This window comes from Taudactylus pleione, unplaced genomic scaffold (assembly GCF_031769625.1).
Source record: "Taudactylus pleione unplaced genomic scaffold, aTauple2 ptg001452l, whole genome shotgun sequence".
NCBI lineage: Eukaryota > Metazoa > Chordata > Amphibia > Anura > Myobatrachidae > Taudactylus > Taudactylus pleione.
In genome coordinates, this window is record NW_028285850.1 from 185,489 (window position 1) to 201,533 (window position 16,045).

General features: G+C 51.2%; 1 long non-coding RNA gene across 1 annotated transcript in view; it reads left to right on the plus strand.

The window, feature by feature from the left end:
* The first annotated feature begins 461 nt into the window (after positions 1-461).
* The window catches only part of LOC148442570 (uncharacterized), a 92,102-nt gene continuing 76,518 nt past the window's right edge, over positions 462-16,045 (plus strand). Inside the window, exon 1 of the long non-coding RNA XR_015875789.1 lies at positions 462-692. This is a non-coding gene — a long non-coding RNA (uncharacterized LOC148442570). The remainder of the gene's footprint in view (positions 693-16,045) is intronic.

The window sequence follows — 16,045 nt, forward strand, 5'->3', positions numbered from 1 at the left end:
ATGGACCTGACTGTGTAATATATATATATAACACAGACACCATTACCTGTAACATATGCTGCATATAAATCTCTTTTCTTCTCCAATACTGTATGCGGAGCCCCCCCCCAGCCATGGTAACCCAACATAATACCCCACACGTCACCCATCATCTTTCTGCCTCACCTGGCAAGGCGTCACCTCTACTCAACGAATAGAGGGTGAAAGCAGCAGAACATCTCACCCTGCAAAGCGCCTCAATTACACGCAGCAGAGCATCTCACCCTGATGGGCACCACAGTTCCACGCAGCAGAGCACCTCACCCTGATAACCTAAGCGCCTCAACTACACGCAGCAGAGTACCTCACCCTGATAACCTAAGCGCCTCAACTACACGCAGCAGAGCACCTCACCCTGATAACCTAAGCGCCTCAACTACACGCAGCAGAGCACCTCACCCTGATAACCTAAGCGCCTCAACTACACGCAGCAGAGCACCTCACCCTGATAACCTAAGAGCCTCAACTACACGCAGCAGAGCATCTCACCCTGTAAGACACCTATGCCATCAGGAAATGGACGCTGCAACGTGGGATGAAGATGGTCACTTTGTACCATGTGAGGGGATGATTGTCTGATCCCTGCCAGGAATATGCCACCACACACTGCGGGACCACTGGACCCCCCACCTCAATGCTACAGGGCTCTGCAGGTTTGTGCCGCAGTCATCTGCTGCTGGAGAACATGGTGATGGATGTGACGGTGTGATGAGGTGTTCTGCATCCCAACTATGGCCTACTGCTCTGTATATACTTAGCTGAGGCATGAGGCACACCTGCATGGGAACTGCTGCTTTCAGGTGTGTCCATTACCTGAACAATACAGCAGCGCCCCCTAGTGGCTCTCCTCATACTTGCACTGAAGACTGACGTTATTCCAGGGCTTCCCCTTTGCTCAATGTGTAAGAGATACTTGGAGAGGAGACCCCCAGTGCCAGGGACGCATCTCCTGTGACCCGCGGGCCTGGCGACAATAACAGGAAGCCTGTGTTTGTGCAGGAGAGTGAGACAGGAAGCAGCTGGGCTTCCTGACTGGGCGTACTGGGATAATAGGTCCGTGGGATCCTACAATAGTATAGTACTTTATTCCAGACTCTGTGACCCCCTCCCACAACAAGTCTGTATTCCAGGTACAGGTAACGGTGTGGTGCACTAGGAAGAGATTCTGCCCCCAATGACACACACATGTATTAGGACGGGCTCAGTGACACGTGTGTTTTATTAGTGTCCGATATAAATGTCCCCTCTGCCCCATATGTGTCCTACGTCCATTACTGTCCCCTCTGCTCCATATGTGTCCTATGTCCATTACCGTCCCCTCTGCTCCATACGTGTCCTACGTCCATTACTGTCCTCTCTGCTCCATATGTGTCCTACGTCCATTACCGTCCCCTCTGCTTCATATGTGTCCTACGTCCATTACAGTCCTCTCTGCTCCATATGTGTCCTACGTCCATTACCGTCCTCTCTGCTCCATATGTGTCCTAGGTCCATTACCGTCCTATCTGCTCCATATGTGTCCTACGTCCATTACCGTCCTCTCTGCCCCATATGTGTCCTACGTCCATTACCGTCCTCTCTGCTCCATATGTGTCCTACGTCCATTACCGTCCTCTCTGCTCAATATGTGTCCTACGTCCATTACCGTCCTCTCTGCTCCATATGTGTCCTACGTCCATTACTGTCCCCTCTGCTCCATATGTGTCCTACGTCCATTACTGTCCCCTCTGCTCCATATGTGTCCCACGTCTATTACCGTCCCCTCTGCTCCATACGTGTCCTACGTCCATTACCGTCCTCTCTGCTCCATACGTGTCCTACGTCCATTACCGTCCTCTCTGCTCCATATGTGTCCTACGTCCATTACCGTCCCCTCTGCTCCATATGTGTCCTACGTCCATTACCGTCCTCTCTGCTCCATACGTGTCCTACGTCCATTACCGTCCTCTCTGCTCCATATGTGTCCTACGTCCATTACCGTCCCCTCTGCTCCATATGTGTCCTACGTCCATTACCGTCCTCTCTGCTCCATACGTGTCCTACGTCCATTACTGTCCCCTCTGCTCCATATGTGTCCTACGTCTATTACTGTCCCCTCTGCTCCATATGTGTCCTACGTCCATTACTGTCCTCTCTGCCCCATATGTGTCCTACGTCCATTACTGTCTCCTCTGCTCCATATGTGTCCTACGTCCATTACCGTCCTCTCTGCTCCATATGTGTCCTACGTCCATTACCGTTCTCTCTGCCCCATATGTGTCCTACGTCCATTACCGTCCTCTCTGCTCCATATGTGTCCTACGTCCATTACCGTCCTCTCTGCTCCATATGTGTCCTACGTCCTTTACTGTCCTCTCTGCCCCATATGTGTCCTACGTCCTTTACTGTCCTCTCTGCCCCATATGTGTCCTACGTCCATTACTGTCCTCTCTGCTTCATATGTGACCTACGTCCATTACCGTCCTCTCTGCTCCATATGTGTCCTACGTCCATTACTGTCCTCTCTGCTCCATATGTGTCCTACGTCTATTACTGTCCTCTCTGCTCCATATGTGTCCTACGTCCATTACTGTCCCCTCTGCTCCATATGTGTCCTACGTCCATTACTGTCCTCTCTGCTCCATATGTGTCCTACGTCCATTACTGCCCTCTCTGCTCCATATGTGTCCTATGTCCATTACTGTCCTCTCTGCCCCATATGTGTCCTACGTCCATTACTGTCCTCTCTGCCCCATATGTGTCCTACGTCCATTACTGTCCTCTCTGCCCCATATGTGTCCTACGTCCATTACTGTCCTCTCTGCCCCATATGTGTCCTACGTCTATTACTGTCCTCTCTGCTCCATATGTGTCCTACGTCCATTACTGTCCCCTCTGCTCCATATGTGTCCTACGTCCATTACTGTCCCCTCTTCCCCATATGTGTCCTACGTCCATTACTGTTCTCTCTGCTCCATATGTGTCCTACGTCCATTACTGTCCCCTCTGCTCCATATGTGTCCTACGTCCATTACCGTCCTCTCTGCTCCATATGTCCTACGTCGATTACCGTCCCCTCTGCTCCATATGTGTCCTACGTCCATTACTGTCCCCTCTGCCCCATATGTGTGCTACGTCCATTACTGTCCCCTCTGCCCCATGTGTGTCCTACGTCCATTACTGTCCTCTCTGCTCCATGTGTGTCCTACGTCCATTACCGTCCCCTCTGCTCCATATGTGTCCTACGTCCATTACTGTCCTCTCTGCTCCATATGTGTCCTACGTCCATTACTGTCCCCTCTGCTCCATATGTGTCCTACGTCCATTACTGTCCCCTCTGCTCCATATGTGTCCCACGTCCATTACTGTCCTCTCTGCTCCATATGTGTCCCACGTCCATTACTGTCCCCTCTGCTCCATATGTGTCCCACGTCCATTACTGTCCTCTCTGCTCCATATGTGTCCTACGTCCATTACTGTCCCATCTGCTCCATATGTGTCCTACGTCCATTACTGTCCCCTCTGCTTCATATGTGTCCTACGTCCATTAACGTCCCCTGTACTGTGTGTGCCACCTCCATTACTGTTCCCTGTTCTCTGTGTGCACCACCTCCATTACAATTCTCTGTACTCTGTGTGCACCACCTCCATTACAATTCCCTGTACTTTGTGTGCACCACCTCCATTACTGTACCCTGTACTCTGTGTGCACCACCTCCATTACTGTACCCTGTACTCTGTGTGCGCCACCTCCATTACTGTACCCTGTACTCTGTGTGCGCCACCTCCATTACTGTACCCTGTACTCTGTGTGCGCCACCTCCATTACTGTACCCTGTACTCTGTGTGCGCCACCTCCATTACTGTACCCTGTACTCTGTGTGCGCCACCTCCATTACTGTTCACTGTACTCTGTGTGCGCCACCTCCATTACTGTACCCTGTACTCTGTGTGCGCCACCTCCATTACTGTTCACTGTACTCTGTGTGCACCACCTCCATTACTGTACCCTGTACTCTGTGTGCAGAGCCGCCACATGTGACTAGTGCTGCTGTGAGGGGAGAGGAGCACCACCTAGACATGGCCTGTACCTGTATGTGTGAGGGGAGAGGAGCACCACCTAGACATGGCCTGTACCTGTATGGCTGCGCAGAGCCGCCACACGTGACTATGGGTAACATAGAGTGTAATCTCCACTGATGTGAATGGCGAAATACTCTCTGTACAGCGCTGCGGAATATGTGTGCGCTATATACATAGCTGGTAATACATACTGTATGCATTAGAAGTCCTGGCAATGTGAGTGTGACATGTAGTGCACACTCGGTGGGACACCCCTATATACCAGCCCCCCGGCAGCCGGAGGACAGGACAATGCAGCAATAACAGGCTGGCAGGAGAGCAGCTCAGACTGAGGGGAAATGAAACACTTTCCCACTGAGCCGCTGCCAAACACTCACTATTCCCACGCAGGAGGAGTCCTCCAACATCAGGACTGAGTATTACAGGAAGTCAACAACCTGTGAGCACAATGTACTGCATGGGAGAGTGTCTGGTGATAACAGCCAGTGACGGCCTGTGTCCTGTTATCCTCACGCACAGTCTTAACCTCCTCCTCACAGTGTCTGGCCTCCAGAGCTGACAATCAACTGGGCATGCAACAGCAGGACGATCACAGACTAACCCCTTCTGTCCTGTCACCACACTAATGGTCACACACCATCCTTCTGTCCTCACACCACAACACCACACTAATGGTCACACACCGTCCTTCTGTCCTCACACCACACTAATGGTCACACACCGTCCTTCTGTCCTGTCACCACACTAATGGTCACACACCGTCCTTCTGTCCTCACACCACACTAATGGTCACACACCGTCCTTCTGTCCTGTCACCACACTAATGGTCACACACCGTCCTTCTGTCCTCACACCACACTAATGGTGACACACCGTCCTTCTGTCCTCACACCACACTAATGGTCACACACCGTCCTTTTGTCCTCACACCACACTAATGGTCACACACCGTCCTTCTGTCCTCACACCACACTAATGGTCACACACCGTCCTTCTGTCCTCACACCACACTAATGGTCACACACCGTCCTTCTGTCCTGTCACCACACTAATGGTCACACACCGTCCTTCTGTCCTGTCACCACACTAATGGTCACACACCGTCCTTCTGTCCTGTCACCACACTAATGGTCACACACCGTCCTTCTGTCCTGTCACCACACTAATGGTCACACACCATCCTGCTGTCCTGTCACCACACTAATGGTCACACACCGTCCTTCTGTCCTCACACCACACTAATGGTCACACACCGCCCTTCTGTCCTCACACCACACTACTGGTCACACGCCGTCCATCTGTCCTCACACCACACTAATGGTCACACGCCGTCCTTCTGTCCTCACACCACACTAATGGTCACACGCCGTCCTTCTGTCCTCACACTAATGGTCACACGCCGTCCTTCTGTCCTCACACCACACTAATGGTCACACACCGTCCTTCTGTCCTGTCACCACACTAATGGTCACACACCGTCCTTCTGTCCTCACACCACACTAACGGTCACACACCGTCCGCCTGTCCTCACGCCCGTGGCCACAGATTGTCCGCCTGTCCTCACGCCCGTGGCCACAGATTGTCCGCCTGTCCTCACGCCCGTGGCCACAGATTGTCCGCCTGTCCACACCCCCGTGGCCACAGATTGTCCGCCTGTCCACACCCCCGTGGCCACAGATTGTCCGCCTGTCCACACCCCCGTGGCCACAGATTGTCCGCCTTTCCTCACCCCCGTGGCCACAGATTGTCCGCCTGTCCTCATCCCTGTGGCCACAGAGTGTCCTCACCCCCGTGGTCACAGATTGTCCGCCTGTCCTCACGTCCGTGGTCACAGATTGTCCTTTTGTCGTGTCACCACTCTAATGGTCACACACCGTCCTTCTGTCCTCACCCCCGTGGCCACATATTGTCCGCCTGTCCTCACCCCTTTGGGCCACAGATTGTCAGTCTGTCCTCACGCCCGTGGCCAGATTGTCCGCCTGTCCTCACGCCCGTGGTCACAGATTGTCCATCTGTCCTGACATTAGTGGTCACAGATTTTCCATCTGTCCTGGCCCCGGTGGTCACTGATTACCCGTGTGTCCTGGCACTGGTCAGTCATGGATAGCCTGTAGCCAGACAGCTCCCGATCACAGGACAGGAACAGTGAATACCCTGTATCTCCTACGAGGTCTGTCTGCCAGGTGCTCTGTGGGTACGAGTCTAGACAGATGTGAGACACAGGACGATGACTCGCTATCATCCTTACCGGCCTGTCACATTACTGCTGACTCCTCCAACACCTGGGAGCTCGCAGGATAGCGGGGAGGGGGAGATAGAACTCTAATTCCACTCTCCTGGTGTACAGGGTCCTGGTATTTGGGGCCGTCAGTGATTAGCGCTGGAGTAGGAGGCAGTGGGGGCGTTGGGTGCGAGCTGAGTCACGTGATCCATTGTCTCCGCTTTTCTACGTGAACGGTGGATATCAGACACCGGAGGTGGGCGCCTCGGTGTACAAGGTATGAGCTTAGTCATTACCATATTTTCACTAGTCCGCTACGTACGGAATCACAGCCATGAATCAGGCCCTCCGAGATCGCCCCAATATGGCTGCCGTGCAGAGCCGGAAATGCCCCCACGCTCCATGGTCATAAATAACACGGGGAAGGGGGGTAGCGTTACCTTAAGCGTCAGCAGGGTTGGTGTAGTGGTTAGCATTACTGCCTCACAACTCTGAGGTCATGAGCTTTAGTCCTAGCCAAATAATTCTCTGTGTAAAGTTTGTATGTTTTCCCCATTCTAAGGTAGTTTCCTCCCACACTTCAATAACATACTGGTATATTAGTTGGATTCTAATAAAATAAATGAACCCTAGTTTGTATGTATGTGTGTACATGTGAGTGACATACGCTGTACAGCGCCGTGGTATATGCGTGCGCTATATAAGTAGCTGTTAATCAGTGAAGTAGATGAAATGGTAAATGGCGCCTCTGAGATGGGGGTCACAGCCAGTGTTATATGAGGAGGGGGCTGCATGGTACTGTATACTGTGAGACAACGCACAATCTATATACAAATGCACGTGTTCCAATAATCCCTCTAAGGGGGCTGGACTGAGCTCCTTATCCCAGCGGATTAACTAGGAAATCCCCCCTATCTCATGGGGTCTGGACTGAGCTCCTTATCCCAGCGGATTAATTAGGAAATCCCCCCTATCTCATGGGGTCTGGACTGAGCTCCTTATCCAGCGGATTAACTAGGAAATCCCCCCTATCTCATGGGGGCTGGACTGAGCTCCTTATCCCAGCGGATTAATTAGGAAATCCCCCCTATCTCATGGGGTCTGGACTGAGCTCCTTATCCCAGCGGATTAATTAGGAAATCCCCCCTATCTCATGGGGGCTGGACTGAGCTCCTTATCCAGCGGATTAACTAGGAAATCCCCCCTATCTCATGGGGGCTGGACTGAGCTCCTTATCCCAGCGGATTAACTAGGAAATCCCCCCTATCTCATGGGGTCTGGACTGAGCTCCTTATCCCAGCGGATTAACTAGGAAATCCCCCCTATCTCATGGGGGCTGGACTGAGCTCCTTATCCCAGCGGATTAACTAGGAAATCCCCCCTATCTCATGGGGGCTGGACTGAGCTCCTTATCCCAGCGGATTAACTAGGAAATCCCCCCTATCTCATGGGGGCTGGACTGAGCTCCTTATCCCAGCGGATTAACTAGGAAATCCCCCCTATCTCATGGGGGCTGGACTGAGCTCCTTATCCCAGCGGATTAATTAGGAAATCCCCCCTATCTCATGGGGTCTGGACTGAGCTCCTTATCCCAGCGGATTAATTAGGAAATCCCCCCTATCTCATGGGGTCTGGACTGAGCTCCTTATCCCAGCGGATTAATTAGGAAATCCCCCCTATCTCATGGGGGCTGGACTGAGCTCCTTATCCCAGCGGATTAATTAGGAAATCCCCCCTATCTCATGGGGGCTGGACTGAGCTCCTTATCCCAGCGGATTAATTAGGAAATCCCCCCTTACTCATGGGGGCTGGACTGAGCTCCTTATCCCAGCGGATTAATTAGGAAATCCCCCCTATCTCATGGGGGCTGGACTGAGCTCCTTATCCAGCGGATTAACTAGGAAATCCCCCCTATCTCATGGGGGCTGGACTGAGCTCCTTATCCCAGCGGATTAACTAGGAAATCCCCCCTATCTCATGGGGGCTGGACTGAGCTCCTTATCCCAGCGGATTAATTAGGAAATCCCCCCTATCTCATGGGGTCTGGACTGAGCTCCTTATCCCAGCGGATTAATTAGGAAATCCCCCCTATCTCATGGGGTCTGGACTGAGCTCCTTATCCAGCGGATTAACTAGGAAATCCCCCCTATCTCATGGGGGCTGGACTGAGCTCCTTATCCCAGCGGATTAACTAGGAAATCCCCCCTATCTCATGGGGGCTGGACTGAGCTCCTTATCCCAGCGGATTAATTAGGAAATCCCCCCTATCTCATGGGGTCTGGACTGAGCTCCTTATCCCAGCGGATTAATTAGGAAATCCCCCCTATCTCATGGGGTCTGGACTGAGCTCCTTATCCAGCGGATTAACTAGGAAATCCCCCCTATCTCATGGGGGCTGGACTGAGCTCCTTATCCCAGCGGATTAACTAGGAAATCCCCCCTATCTCATGGGGGCTGGACTGAGCTCCTTATCCCAGCGGATTAATTAGGAAATCCCCCCTATCTCATGGGGTCTGGACTGAGCTCCTTATCCCAGCGGATTAATTAGGAAATCCCCCCTATCTCATGGGGGCTGGACTGAGCTCCTTATCCCAGCGGATTAATTAGGAAATCCCCCCTATCTCATGGGGTCTGGACTGAGCTCCTTATCCCAGCGGATTAACTAGGAAATCCCCCCTATCTCATGGGGGCTGGACTGAGCTCCTTATCCCAGCGGATTAATTAGGAAATCCCCCCTATCTCATGGGGGCTGGACTGAGCTCCTTATCCCAGCGGATTAATTAGGAAATCCCCCCTATCTCATGGGGGCTGGACTGAGCTCCTTATCCCAGCGGATTAACTAGGAAATCCCCCCTATCTCATGGGGGCTGGACTGAGCTCCTTATCCCAGCGGATTAATTAGGAAATCCCCCCTATCTCATGGGGGCTGGACTGAGCTCCTTATCCCAGCGGATTAACTAGGAAATCCCCCCTATCTCATGGGGGCTGGACTGAGCTCCTTATCCCAGCGGATTAACTAGGAAATCCCCCCTATCTCATGGGGGCTGGACTGAGCTCCTTATCCCAGCGGATTAACTAGGAAATCCCCCCTATCTCATGGGGGCTGGACTGAGCTCCTTATCCCAGCGGATTAATTAGGAAATCCCCCCTATCTCATGGGGGCTGGACTGAGCTCCTTATCCCAGCGGATTAATTAGGAAATCCCCCCTATCTCATGGGGGCTGGACTGAGCTCCTTATCCCAGCGGATTAACTAGGAAATCCCCCCTATCTCATGGGGTCTGGACTGAGCTCCTTATCCCAGCGGATTAATTAGGAAATCCCCCCTATCTCATGGGGGCTGGACTGAGCTCCTTATCCCAGCGGATTAACTAGGAAATCCCCCCTATCTCATGGGGGCTGGACTGAGCTCCTTATCCCAGCGGATTAACTAGGAAATCCCCCCTATCTCATGGGGTCTGGACTGAGCTCCTTATCCCAGCGGATTAATTAGGAAATCCCCCCTATCTCATGGGGGCTGGACTGAGCTCCTTATCCCAGCGGATTAATTAGGAAATCCCCCCTATCTCATGGGGGCTGGACTGAGCTCCTTATCCCAGCGGATTAATTAGGAAATCCCCCCTATCTCATGGGGGCTGGACTGAGCTCCTTATCCCAGCGGATTAACTAGGAAATCCCCCCTATCTCATGGGGTCTGGACTGAGCTCCTTATCCCAGCGGATTAACTAGGAAATCCCCCCTATCTCATGGGGTCTGGACTGAGCTCCTTATCCCAGCGGATTAATTAGGAAATCCCCCCTATCTCATGGGGGCTGGACTGAGCTCCTTATCCCAGCGGATTAATTAGGAAATCCCCCTATCTCATGGGGGCTGGATTACTCCTCAGGAATTCTGCTAATTGCCTAAGGAAAATAAATGTATGTCCCCGAGTAATGGGGAATCGGTGACCCTTGTTAGTCGGGTGAGAGGTTTAGTGATTTCTCACATTCCTTAAAGTCATGTATACAATTAGAGTGTCAGCTCTGTGCGCCTGGGATACCCTAATGAGATCATGTGTTCCCCCCCTATCCCAGAGATGTATAAGCCCCATAGTGATTGTCAGTGTCACATGGAAGCCATTAGTCCTGGAGGTCAGACTTGTACAAACAGGCCAGGAACCATCCTTACTCCAAACCACAATCCCACCCATGAATGGTCTATGGGACTCTTTATACAAGGCTGCCCTCATGTGGTCATACAGGACAATACACTTTAATGCAGGAGAGTTGGTTGGAGAGAGCATGCAGAGGGGCTCTGCACAGTATGGAAGATTAAGGACATAAGCTAGGTACACACTGTGCAATGATTGGGCTGATTCGCCTATAATCAGGTGATCGGGCTGATATATCGCATAGTGGGTATGCACGAGCGTTTCAGCGCACAATGCATCTCAGTGACTATGTGAGGGGTCAGCCCTGGCAGGAGATAGTGTCTACTCTACACCATCACGATATCGTGCAGTCTGCCCATATCGCCTACCATTTCCCTGATTGCCTCATCGTCCTTGTGGTCGTACATATGCAAATTCACCGTGTTATTCGCCATTGTATAGAGTGTAGCACAGGTACCAGGACCGGGATTTAGCCGAAAACTTGTCCTGATTTATCAGTTTGATGAAAACATGGCATAGTGTGTACCCGACTTTATAGGCCACAATCGGCTGTGATACTGACTGATCATCTTCTGATATGTTCATTATATTATCACCTATCAGCTGCCATCACTGATCTTCAGGTGATGTCCATGATAGTGGCCCCTTCCTATCACAGCGGTCCCTGCCCCTCGCAGTCCCTGCTCCCCTGTTCTCCTGTCAGGGATAACGTTAGACTGCAGCACCTAAATATGGGTCCTGACCATAGGACTTCTAACCCTCTGATCCCCTGCATAATATTACTTCATAGGTCAGGATCCTCCACCTGGACAACTGGCTTCCAGCTCCCTACAGGAACCCCTGATCCCTGTCATCACCGCAGCCCCCCAAATCTCCAGCCTGTCCCAGCACCTCCTCCATAGGCTCTGGGAATGGCTTCCCGGTGTCTACAACACTCTGCCGGCTTCTACATCCATTCCTTTACCCCAGTGCAATATGTTCTAGCTTCATAAATACAACACTAGGGCTACTGCAATAGCCAAAGGTATAACACTCCTGGCCTTCATACAGGACCCCATGGTAACAGCTACAGGCTTATCCAATATTATCTCTTGTATGACCTCCAGGAGTCCAGTGGTGTGGCGTGTATGGGAGCAGAAATACACAATGTTCTATGGTCAGCGACACCCGGGTATAACAGAAGCATGTTCTATGGTCGGTGGTACCCGGGTCTAACAGAAGCATGTTCTATGGTCAGTGGTACCCGGGTCTAACAGAAGCATGTTCTATGGTCAGTGGTACCCGGGTCTAACAGAAGCATGTTCTATGGTCAGTGGTACCCGGGTCTAACAGAAGCATGTTCTATGGTCAGCGGTACCCGGGTCTAACAGAAGCATGTTCTATGGTCAGCGGTACCCGGGTCTAACAGAAGCATGTTCTATGGTCAGCGGTACCCGGGTCTAACAGAAGCATGTTCTATGGTCAGCGGTACCCGGGTCTAACAGAAGCATGTTCTATGGTCAGCGGTACCCGGGTCTAACAGAAGCATGTTCTATGGTCAGCGGTACCCGGGTATAACAGAAGAATGTTTTATGGTCAGCGGTACCCGGGTCTAACAGAAGAATGTTTTATGGTCAGCGGTACCCGGGTCTAACAGAAGAATGTTTTATGGTCAGCGGTAACCGGGTCTAACAGAAGCATGTTCTATGGTCAGCGGTACCCGGGTCTAACAGAAGCATGTTCTATGGTCAGCGGTACCCGGGTATAACAGAAGAATGTTTTATGGTCAGCGGTACCCGGGTATAACAGAAGAATGTTTTATGGTCAGCGGTACCCGGGTCTAACAGAAGAATGTTTTATGGTCAGCGGTACCCGGGTCTAACAGAAGAATGTTTTATGGTCAGCGGTAACCGGGTCTAACAGAAGAATGTTTTATGGTCAGCGGTACCCGGGTCTAACAGAAGAATGTTTTATGGTCAGCGGTAACCGGGTCTAACAGAAGAATGTTTTATGGTCAGTGGTAACCGGGTCTAACAGAAGAATGTTTTATGGTCAGTGGTACCCGGGTCTAACAGAAGAATGTTTTATGGTCAGTGGTACCCGGATATAAAAGTATGCCCTATGGTCAGCGGTACCCGGGTCTAACAGAAGCATGTTCTATGGTCAGCGGTACCCGGGTCTAACAGAAGCATGTTCTATGGTCAGTGGTACCCGGGTCTAACAGAAGCATGTTCTATGGACAGCGGTACCCGGGTCTAACAGAAGCATGTTCTATGGTCAGCGGTACCCGGGTCTAACAGAAGCATGTTCTATGGTCAGCGGTACCCGGGTCTAACAGAAGCATGTTCTATGGTCAGCGGTACCCGGGTCTAACAGAAGCATGTTCTACGGTCAGCGGTACCCGGGTCTAACAGAAGCATGTTCTATGGTCAGCGGTACCCGGGTCTAACAGAAGCATGTTCTATGGTCAGCGGTACCCGGGTATAACAGAAGAATGTTTTATGGTCAGCGGTACCCGGGTATAACAGAAGAATGTTTTATGGTCAGCGGTACCCGGGTCTAACAGAAGAATGTTTTATGGTCAGCGGTACCCGGGTCTAACAGAAGAATGTTTTATGGTCAGCGGTAACCGGGTCTAACAGAAGAATGTTTTATGGTCAGCGGTACCCGGGTCTAACAGAAGAATGTTTTATGGTCAGCGGTAACCGGGTCTAACAGAAGAATGTTTTATGGTCAGTGGTAACCGGGTCTAACAGAAGAATGTTTTATGGTCAGTGGTACCCGGGTCTAACAGAAGAATGTTTTATGGTCAGTGGTACCCGGATATAAAAGTATGCCCTATGGTCAGCGGTACCCGGGTCTAACAGAAGCATGTTCTATGGTCAGCGGTACCCGGGTCTAACAGAAGCATGTTCTATGGTCAGTGGTACCCGGGTCTAACAGAAGCATGTTCTATGGACAGTGGTACCCGGGTCTAACAGAAGCATGTTCTATGGTCAGTGGTACCCGGGTCTAACAGAAGCATGTTCTATGGTCAGCGGTACCCGGGTCTAACAGAAGCATGTTCTATGGTCAGCGGTACCCGGGTCTAACAGAAGCATGTTCTATGGTCAGCGGTACCCGGGTCTAACAGAAGCATGTTCTATGGTCAGCGGTACCCGGGTCTAACAGAAGCATGTTCTATGGTCAGCGGTACCCGGGTCTAACAGAAGCATGTTCTATGGTCAGCGGTACCCGGGTCTAACAGAAGCATGTTCTATGGTCAGCGGTACCCGGGTATAACAGAAGAATGTTTTATGGTCAGCGGTACCCGGGTCTAACAGAAGAATGTTTTATGGTCAGCGGTACCCGGGTCTAACAGAAGAATGTTTTATGGTCAGCGGTAACCGGGTCTAACAGAAGCATGTTCTATGGTCAGCGGTACCCGGGTCTAACAGAAGCATGTTCTATGGTCAGCGGTACCCGGGTATAACAGAAGAATGTTTTATGGTCAGCGGTACCCGGGTATAACAGAAGAATGTTTTATGGTCAGCGGTACCCGGGTCTAACAGAAGAATGTTTTATGGTCAGCGGTACCCGGGTCTAACAGAAGAATGTTTTATGGTCAGCGGTAACCGGGTCTAACAGAAGAATGTTTTATGGTCAGCGGTACCCGGGTCTAACAGAAGAATGTTTTATGGTCAGCGGTAACCGGGTCTAACAGAAGAATGTTTTATGGTCAGTGGTAACCGGGTCTAACAGAAGAATGTTTTATGGTCAGTGGTACCCGGGTCTAACAGAAGAATGTTTTATGGTCAGTGGTACCCGGATATAAAAGTATGCCCTATGGTCAGCGGTACCCGGGTCTAACAGAAGCATGTTCTATGGTCAGCGGTACCCGGGTCTAACAGAAGCATGTTCTATGGTCAGTGGTACCCGGGTCTAACAGAAGCATGTTCTATGGACAGCGGTACCCGGGTCTAACAGAAGCATGTTCTATGGTCAGCGGTACCCGGGTCTAACAGAAGCATGTTCTATGGTCAGCGGTACCCGGGTCTAACAGAAGCATGTTCTATGGTCAGCGGTACCCGGGTCTAACAGAAGCATGTTCTACGGTCAGCGGTACCCGGGTCTAACAGAAGCATGTTCTATGGTCAGCGGTACCCGGGTCTAACAGAAGCATGTTCTATGGTCAGCGGTACCCGGGTATAACAGAAGAATGTTTTATGGTCAGCGGTACCCGGGTCTAACAGAAGAATGTTTTATGGTCAGCGGTACCCGGGTCTAACAGAAGAATGTTTTATGGTCAGCGGTAACCGGGTCTAACAGAAGCATGTTCTATGGTCAGCGGTACCCGGGTCTAACAGAAGCATGTTCTATGGTCAGCGGTACCCGGGTCTAACAGAAGAATGTTTTATGGTCAGCGGTACCCGGGTATAACAGAAGAATGTTTTATGGTCAGCGGTACCCGGGTCTAACAGAAGAATGTTTTATGGTCAGCGGTACCCGGGTCTAACAGAAGAATGTTTTATGGTCAGCGGTAACCGGGTCTAACAGAAGCATGTTTTATGGTCAGCGGTAACCGGGTCTAACAGAAGAATGTTTTATGGTCAGCGGTAACCGGGTCTAACAGAAGAATGTTTTATGGTCAGCGGTAACCGGGTCTAACAGAAGAATGTTCTATGGTCAGTGGTAACCGGGTCTAACAGAAGAATGTTTTATGGTCAGTGGTACCCGGGTCTAACAGAAGAATGTTCTATGGTCAGTGGTAACCGGGTCTAACAGAAGAATGTTTTATGGTCAGTGGTAACCGGGTCTAACAGAAGAATGTTTTATGGTCAGTGGTACCCGGATATAAAAGTATGCCCTATGGTCAGCGGTACCCGGGTCTAACAGAAGCATGTTCTATGGTCAGCGGTACCCGGGTCTAACAGAAGCATGTTCTATGGTCAGCGGTACCCGGGTCTAACAGAAGCATGTTCTATGGTCAGCGGTACCCGGGTCTAACAGAAGCAAGTCCTATGGTCAGTGGTACCCGGGTCTAACAGAAGCATGTTCTATGGTCAGTGACACCCAGGGGGTTACAGAAGACTAGAAGGTGGTTTTGTTGACACTAAGAAACACCTCCATACGCTCTCAGCAGGGGCTGCATCAGCCACTCATAGGAGCCCATCGGCAGGTGTGTCTCAGCGAGCTCCGTGGTGCACTATCCTGGTGTTGGGGGCTTCCTTTAGTACCCGATTTTCTAGCTCCAGGATGTTTGATCCTGATGACTTCCTCATAACAGAAGGCCCCATAGGCGAAAGCTGCACTGGAAGTGATGGATGCAAACCTCTGTCAGTAGCTTGTGATGTAGCTGCAGGCTGGTTTATGAAATGGGCACACTGAGAATAGCCTGCTCTCAGTCAGAGATGTAGGCATGACCCTCACATGCCCTCAGCTGGCATACATATAGTGCCTTGTTATGACGCACCAGACTGGTTTTTATTAATGATTCTGCAAAACACCTGACTCAGAATGATGTGCTACAGAGCGGCTCCGCTGGCAGCGATGGGTGAGGCCCCGGGGCACAGCCTAGCCGTCTCATCTGTGTTTGCACAAGGCTGGTTTAGGTTA